The sequence below is a fragment of the Centruroides sculpturatus genome, unplaced genomic scaffold (genome assembly GCF_000671375.1).
Source record: "Centruroides sculpturatus isolate CEXI.00-Female unplaced genomic scaffold, Cexi_2.0 scaffold883, whole genome shotgun sequence".
Taxonomy (NCBI): Eukaryota; Metazoa; Arthropoda; class Arachnida; order Scorpiones; family Buthidae; genus Centruroides; species Centruroides sculpturatus.
The window spans coordinates 303125-310996 of NW_019385114.1; the positions used below are offsets into that span (position 1 = coordinate 303125).

At 31.5% G+C, this 7872-nt stretch overlaps 1 long non-coding RNA gene across 1 annotated transcript in view; it reads left to right on the forward strand.

The window, feature by feature from the left end:
* The first annotated feature begins 6052 nt into the window (after nt 1-6052).
* Nucleotides 6053-7872, forward strand: part of LOC111634980 — a 15191-nt gene continuing 13371 nt past the window's right edge. The window contains exon 1 of the long non-coding RNA XR_002758316.1: nt 6053-6304. This is a non-coding gene — a long non-coding RNA (uncharacterized LOC111634980). The remainder of the gene's footprint in view (nt 6305-7872) is intronic.

The following is a 7872-nucleotide window of genomic DNA, read 5'->3' on the forward strand; positions in this document are numbered from 1 at the left end:
GCCAATAACGACTAAATAGGAGGCCAGTTCCCCATAAAAGTCCTCCCGGAAGGCATTCTTTCCCCGCGCGCGCGTTTAGGCCGTTCGGATACGGCTGGCTCGTCGGTCGCATAGAGATCAATAAACGTCATTCGGAGAAAGAGCCTAAATTGCGCTATACTCACCATAAAAACGGAGAAAGAAGAAGAAAGAAAGAAAGGGTTCGTTATGTCCACTGACGAGGCTTTATTGTGAAGCTTATCGGCTGAGCGCCGGTCCTCGGTCTGGGCGCTGTTGGCTATTTTAGTGAATGGTCGCTACCTGCTTGGCACCTGGGTGGGGCGACTTGCCTCCCACTCGTTAAGGGTGTTGTACCGGGGTAGTCGTACCGGATGCCCGGTTGGTTTTACCGGTCGAGGCATTGCTAAACTTTATCCGCACTGGATTTTATGATGAATTTTGTGAATTTAAAGTTTTTGGTAATTAAAGTTTAGTATTTCTACGTTATTTGTTTGTCTGCTAAAATAAATCACTCGAAGTCGGATAAGAGAAAGTAGTTTTAATGTAGAAATTATTTTATTAATTTTTAAATTTACAACAAAAATTTTTACACACAATTTGTTGTATCGACACTTGCTTTAGTTTAATATTACCTAACAATATATAACACATATTTTAATTATACATGCTAAGTATACTGTCTTTGATAGAACAATATGTAGGGAGATCAATATTAAAAAACTGTTTTTTTTTTTTTGTGACAACCTGTGCTTAAATACTTAAATATTATTTTCACTGCTGTTGTTGTCCTTTACGTGCTTATTTGCTCGCTCTTGCTTTAGACGTTTGCGGCTTTGAGTAAGTCGAGTAAACTTGTTCGCCAACAAAGTTCAAAGTTCGCACTTGTCGAAATAGCTCACAGACAGAGACGAGAAGTCGAAAAAAGTGAAGGGCACGTGTTCGAACCAATCTTTATATTTCTCGGGATTCTCTCTGGTGGCTATCGGGTAAACTCCCGAATTGGTCGCCACAAATTAATAACCTACTATATAACTTAAGATAGCTTTAAATTTTATATTAAACATCTAAAGGTTAAATGCCTATTGTTATCACTTTTTTAAACCCTTTCCGCTCTGTGGTCACTAATAGGACCTCTTTTAGAAAGCTGATTATGGGTTTGGCCAGGCCCATACTGGGGCGGCCGAGAGGCGAAGGACGTGGCCCGACATATTCGGACGGACCACCCCCGAAAAATTCCTGGAAATATTTCGACCCGTCCGGCTTCGATTCCGAGTCCCCCAGAGCGGTAGGCTGCCACCTTAAGCCGTTCGGCCATTCGGCCGTCGCCTGTTGTTATCACTCACATCTCTGTTTTAAGAAACGTTGCTCTAAGGCTGTTCCATCGTGGGCCTGGCCGAACCCATAATGGGCTTGCTAAAAATGACACTCTTAGTGTCCACAAGGCAGAAAGAGTTTAAAAAGAAGGCGAAAAGAATCAAAAATAAAAACAAAACAAAAAAATAAATAAATAAGCAAAACGAATTTTTTCGCTAAAACGGTTTAAAATTAAATTTGAAATTATATATTAATATAATATTGATTTTGTTATTTATTCAATTTAATTTTATTTTATTCGAGAAGCGAAATTTACGTTTTCGTCGGTAGATGGCATTCCGGGAATTATCAACTTGTTAGTATACATCGTATCGTTGATGCGGGCAGATGGTCCGGAATGGATTGCGAATTGTCTTTTCGGCAGATTGACGTTTTCCCGAAAATTACGTGAGATAAAAATTTCGTCTTCGACATTCTCCAAATTTGCGTGAGTAACTTCTTACGCCCGACACAGTTTTGATGCTCGGAACTCTCCGGCTGACTTACGCATACCGTAATTAGGTTTTCGTTCTCTAATAAAACGGGATAAGACTCGGTGAATGGGTTGGCAAATGCTATAAAATAGCCAGGATAATATATATGTTTTCACTTTCATTACTTACTCTTAGGCTTCTTACGCTAAGACTGTAGCTAATAGATTTGGTGCTGGCTAAAAAGTGAAAAATACCAGTCAGAATTTTCAGCATCCCTCTACTCTGCCCAGTGATTTATTTCCAGTTATGGGACTGAAAACATTACAAGCTTTACTGCACTTTATATAAAAGAAAATAAAAAAATTAAGAAAAGGAATTTAAAATTTAATAAATGTTCTTTAAAATTCCAATCTAAAATGTTTGCTTTTCTTCTGTTAATTATTGACTGCATATTAAATTAATTTCCAAGTAACTTTTGTTAATGGTAAAGTTCTTTGGTGGGTGAAGACTGTCGGATGTGACTGCCCGACCCACTTAGGATCTGCTTGGAAATGCTTGCCGGTTTGACTGTTGAGACTGAAAATGTTCCTGTAAAGTTTCATTATTGTAAATACTGAAATCAATAAATGTACATTTTAGTTATTAAGACCAATGTTTTTATTATCCTCTTCCGAGTCAACCTCATCAATCCCTCCACTCAAAAGTCTGGTTGCTTAAGGCTTTTGAGGGGAATTATGCATCTAGTTAAGTTGTAATGCAATAAAATGTTTTTTCAAGATTTTTAACATCTTGTTTTCAGATCTACTTCAATTATTTCTAAAGCCAAGCACGTCTTGAATGTAAATTTCTATGCCGTTACCCTGCTTTAGATAACTGCAAATGGTAATTCTTGGTTATTGGATGCAGAACAGTCACTGGGAAATTATTAATAAGTAGCCCATTTATCTGTGTATATATATATATAATTCATTTCTAAATAATCCATCTACTGTTATTAATATTAGGATTCTGATTGTCTGGACGATTTAATGGAAGATTATGCACCTGTTCATCTGTAATTTCAATTTTATCATGTTTATTTTCAGATAATTCATTTCTAAATAATCCATCTACTGTTATTAATATTAGGATTCTGATTGGTTTGGTTTATCTAATTGTGTGATTCCCAATTCTGTTTTGTGATGATGAATCTGTTTATATTGGTTATGTATAAATTATTAGAATTTATATATAACCAACTAATTATAACTGGTACTAATTATTCAATAGTATTATTTTGGAATCACCATTTTGTAACTTTTAAATATTTTGAAATATGGCATGTTAATCTCCAATAAATCAGACTTGAATTTTACTAAATACTTTTTTGGATATTAGTATAAAATTTGTGTATTGATATATGTAATTTTTATTTTTATCATATTAACATTTTAATTTTTATTCATAGGGAAAAATGGGACTGAGCCCAGTTCAGAGTCTTCGGAGTTTTGCGAGTAATCAACCTCCCCTTTTAGTGTTTACGGTATGTTTGATGGCTTTTGGAATTACTACGGTAGTTCTTGCTTACGTAATAGGTGAAAATGATTTTCCAAATCCAGATATTACAATGGTAAGTGGTCCAAATGCAGGTTTTAAGAATGATCAAACTTTATATAAGCAATATACTACATAACATACAGATAAAAAAACTGTAAAAAACTTTTTTTTAAATAACCATTATAAAAGGTAGTTCAATATATTCTCTATCAACTGGATAAATAGACAACAAGAAAAAAACACCTTTAAAAATCCAGCAAATAAATTTACTAATAAAAACGTTTTTGATCGGTTTAACTGATCCTCTTCAGTTACGATGAAATAGAATGTAAATTTAAAAATAAATGATAAACCGATCAAAAACGTTTTTATTAGTAAATTTATTTGCTAGATTATTAAAGGTGTGTTTTTCTTGTTATAAAAGGTAGTGTTATGAATTCTTAGCACTTAAGATTATTATTTCTATATAATGTTTGAGATTGGAAGCACAATTGCTTACAAAGTGTTTTACTATCAATATGTCTGCACTTACAGTTATGCAATTACATTTGATTTAATCAACTGTATACTGTGTATCTGCCTATTGCTATGACCCTCAGTGACTGTGTTAAATGCAATTTGTTTTTTTCATTAATAAAAACATTATTTGTATACTTTTGTTAAATTCATTTACATCTTAATGTTTTAAAAATATTTTTATTCTAGAATATCACTTGAAAAAAATCTCATAATAAAGGTGAAAATGCTTGAATTGTGTTTCTTTTCTATAGTTTTTGTGTTCAACATTGTTCTCAAAATTGTTCTGTTTAAAACCTAACTCTGTTGTATGGTATATAGCAGGGGTGCCCAGACTTTTTACTGTAAGAACCCTAGTTACCTACCTGAAAATATTGGAAGCTGCACCTAATGTTCTTGGAATAAAAATAAAAATAAAAATTTCAGATTCATAATGTATTTATTTTGAGAATTTTGATACATTTATTACATTTTTTTTCATTTACTCTTTGCTAGTTGAAGGTTTATGAAGTTGTAATGTTTGTAATGAAATTTTTAAAGATAACATATTTTTTAATTAGTTGAGCCACAATTAAGCTTTTTAAGAACCTCATGCAGCTCATGAGCCATGATTTGGGCATCAATGGTATATAGGATATCGTGTGACTTATTTTATTGTAACACATACTTTATGAAATAATTGTTCAAGAGAGCTTTATTAAACAGAAATAAGAAGAAATAAATGAGATTGAAATGATAGCAAGAAGGTAAAATAATAAAAACAGAACAGAGTAGAAGAGCTAAGAGGAAAATAATTATAATGAAAACAGCACAAAAGATATTATAAAGGGTTATGTAACAAAAATTTTATGAATTGCAAAAAAGTATAATAGAACAAGCAATTACAGTAGAGCTTCGTTTATCCGAATCAATTGGGGACTGGGGTGGTTCGGATAACTTATTTTTCGGATAACGAATCATGTACGAAAAAATATATTAATTTATCCCATGTTGAAATTTTTCTCCGTTGCGTGCCGCTTCGCGTTGAATTTTCGTCGATGTTAAGCCTAACAAAGACTATTGTATCGTTAAAAATTATTTTTTTATTTTGTACAAACAAAATAAATTTACTGAAAAATATAAAAACAATAAAAAATTATACTTCAGATGTTAATTTAGTATCAAAAACGTAAAATATTTGAGTAGCCCGAGAAATAGCCGAAGATTGCAGCACCAGAGCACTAGCGAAAATTTAAACTTGCCAACTGGAATGCTTTCGGATAACAGATGTTTCGGATAACCAGCTTTCGGATAAACGACGCTCTACTGTACTTATTGTGACATCATCACAATGCCAGGCTGCAATCATATTTTTAATTTATATCATTTAAAATATGTTCTCTACCTTCAATTAGTAGTGGCTTGCCCCTGTACATCATCCTTTTCTGTTAGGAATGGAGTCATGCCAGTCATCTATTAAATGCTCTCAGGAAAGTTTTGAATTGAAATAACATAACTTCCAGTTTGCGTCGGAAGTTCATATATAGTTAATCGGGACATCCTGCCCCTAAGGTTTCCATATCTGGTCTTGCCTTTCATTTATCTAACTCCATTCTTGAGATTAAGAAAAGACTGACAGATGGATGGATGACAGTGGGAAATTATAGGTCTACAATTTTTTTCAAATTGCAGCCCAATAATAATAAGTGAGAAGTGTTGACTCTTTGATTTGATTAAAAAGAAAAAAGGGAAGAGATGATGCAGACAGAAATAGGTCTTAACAGTAATTAGGGATGAAAGTGAAAAAAGATAGTAGGGATATGAGAGTAAAAAATAGTAAAACAGGAGAGAGAAAATAGACATGTCCAACTATCAAAACAAGATTAATACAGTGGTACCTCAGGATACGAAATTAATCTGTTTTGAAACTGAGATCGTATCATGAAAATGTCATAAGGTGAATCATTTTTCCCCATATGATTACATGTAAAACCAAATAATTCGTTCCAACACGAAAAGCACACTCAAATTAAAGTTAAGTAGTACATTAAAAAAATAACTATAGTAAGGAAAACACTGAAAAATGCATTTTGTAGTTGTAAATGTATAAATTACCATAATAGAATAATAATTGATTAAAAAAATGTAGTTTTATTTGCACTTTACCTTTGAGGATAGACGATGGTGGAGGTGTATACTNTTAATCTCCAATAAATCAGACTTGAATTTTACTAAATACTTTTTTGGATATTAGTATAAAATTTGTGTATTGATATATGTAATTTTTATTTTTATCATATTAACATTTTAATTTTTATTCATAGGGAAAAATGGGACTGAGCCCAGTTCAGAGTCTTCGGAGTTTTGCGAGTAATCAACCTCCCCTTTTAGTGTTTACGGTATGTTTGATGGCTTTTGGAATTACTACGGTAGTTCTTGCTTACGTAATAGGTGAAAATGATTTTCCAAATCCAGATATTACAATGGTAAGTGGTCCAAATGCAGGTTTTAAGAATGATCAAACTTTATATAAGCAATATACTACATAACATACAGATAAAAAAACTGTAAAAAACTTTTTTTTAAATAACCATTATAAAAGGTAGTTCAATATATTCTCTATCAACTGGATAAATAGACAACAAGAAAAAAACACCTTTAAAAATCCAGCAAATAAATTTACTAATAAAAACGTTTTTGATCGGTTTAACTGATCCTCTTCAGTTACGATGAAATAGAATGTAAATTTAAAAATAAATGATAAACCGATCAAAAACGTTTTTATTAGTAAATTTATTTGCTAGATTATTAAAGGTGTGTTTTTCTTGTTATAAAAGGTAGTGTTATGAATTCTTAGCACTTAAGATTATTATTTCTATATAATGTTTGAGATTGGAAGCACAATTGCTTACAAAGTGTTTTACTATCAATATGTCTGCACTTACAGTTATGCAATTACATTTGATTTAATCAACTGTATACTGTGTATCTGCCTATTGCTATGACCCTCAGTGACTGTGTTAAATGCAATTTGTTTTTTTCATTAATAAAAACATTATTTGTATACTTTTGTTAAATTCATTTACATCTTAATGTTTTAAAAATATTTTTATTCTAGAATATCACTTGAAAAAAATCTCATAATAAAGGTGAAAATGCTTGAATTGTGTTTCTTTTCTATAGTTTTTGTGTTCAACATTGTTCTCAAAATTGTTCTGTTTAAAACCTAACTCTGTTGTATGGTATATAGCAGGGGTGCCCAGACTTTTTACTGTAAGAACCCTAGTTACCTACCTGAAAATATTGGAAGCTGCACCTAATGTTCTTGGAATAAAAATAAAAATAAAAATTTCAGATTCATAATGTATTTATTTTGAGAATTTTGATACATTTATTACATTTTTTTTCATTTACTCTTTGCTAGTTGAAGGTTTATGAAGTTGTAATGTTTGTAATGAAATTTTTAAAGATAACATATTTTTTAATTAGTTGAGCCACAATTAAGCTTTTTAAGAACCTCATGCAGCTCATGAGCCATGATTTGGGCATCAATGGTATATAGGATATCGTGTGACTTATTTTATTGTAACACATACTTTATGAAATAATTGTTCAAGAGAGCTTTATTAAACAGAAATAAGAAGAAATAAATGAGATTGAAATGATAGCAAGAAGGTAAAATAATAAAAACAGAACAGAGTAGAAGAGCTAAGAGGAAAATAATTATAATGAAAACAGCACAAAAGATATTATAAAGGGTTATGTAACAAAAATTTTATGAATTGCAAAAAAGTATAATAGAACAAGCAATTACAGTAGAGCTTCGTTTATCCGAATCAATTGGGGACTGGGGTGGTTCGGATAACTTATTTTTCGGATAACGAATCATGTACGAAAAAATATATTAATTTATCCCATGTTGAAATTTTTCTCCGTTGCGTGCCGCTTCGCGTTGAATTTTCGTCGATGTTAAGCCTAACAAAGACTATTGTATCGTTAAAAATTATTTTTTTATTTTGTACAAACAAAATAAATTTATTGAAAAATATAAAAA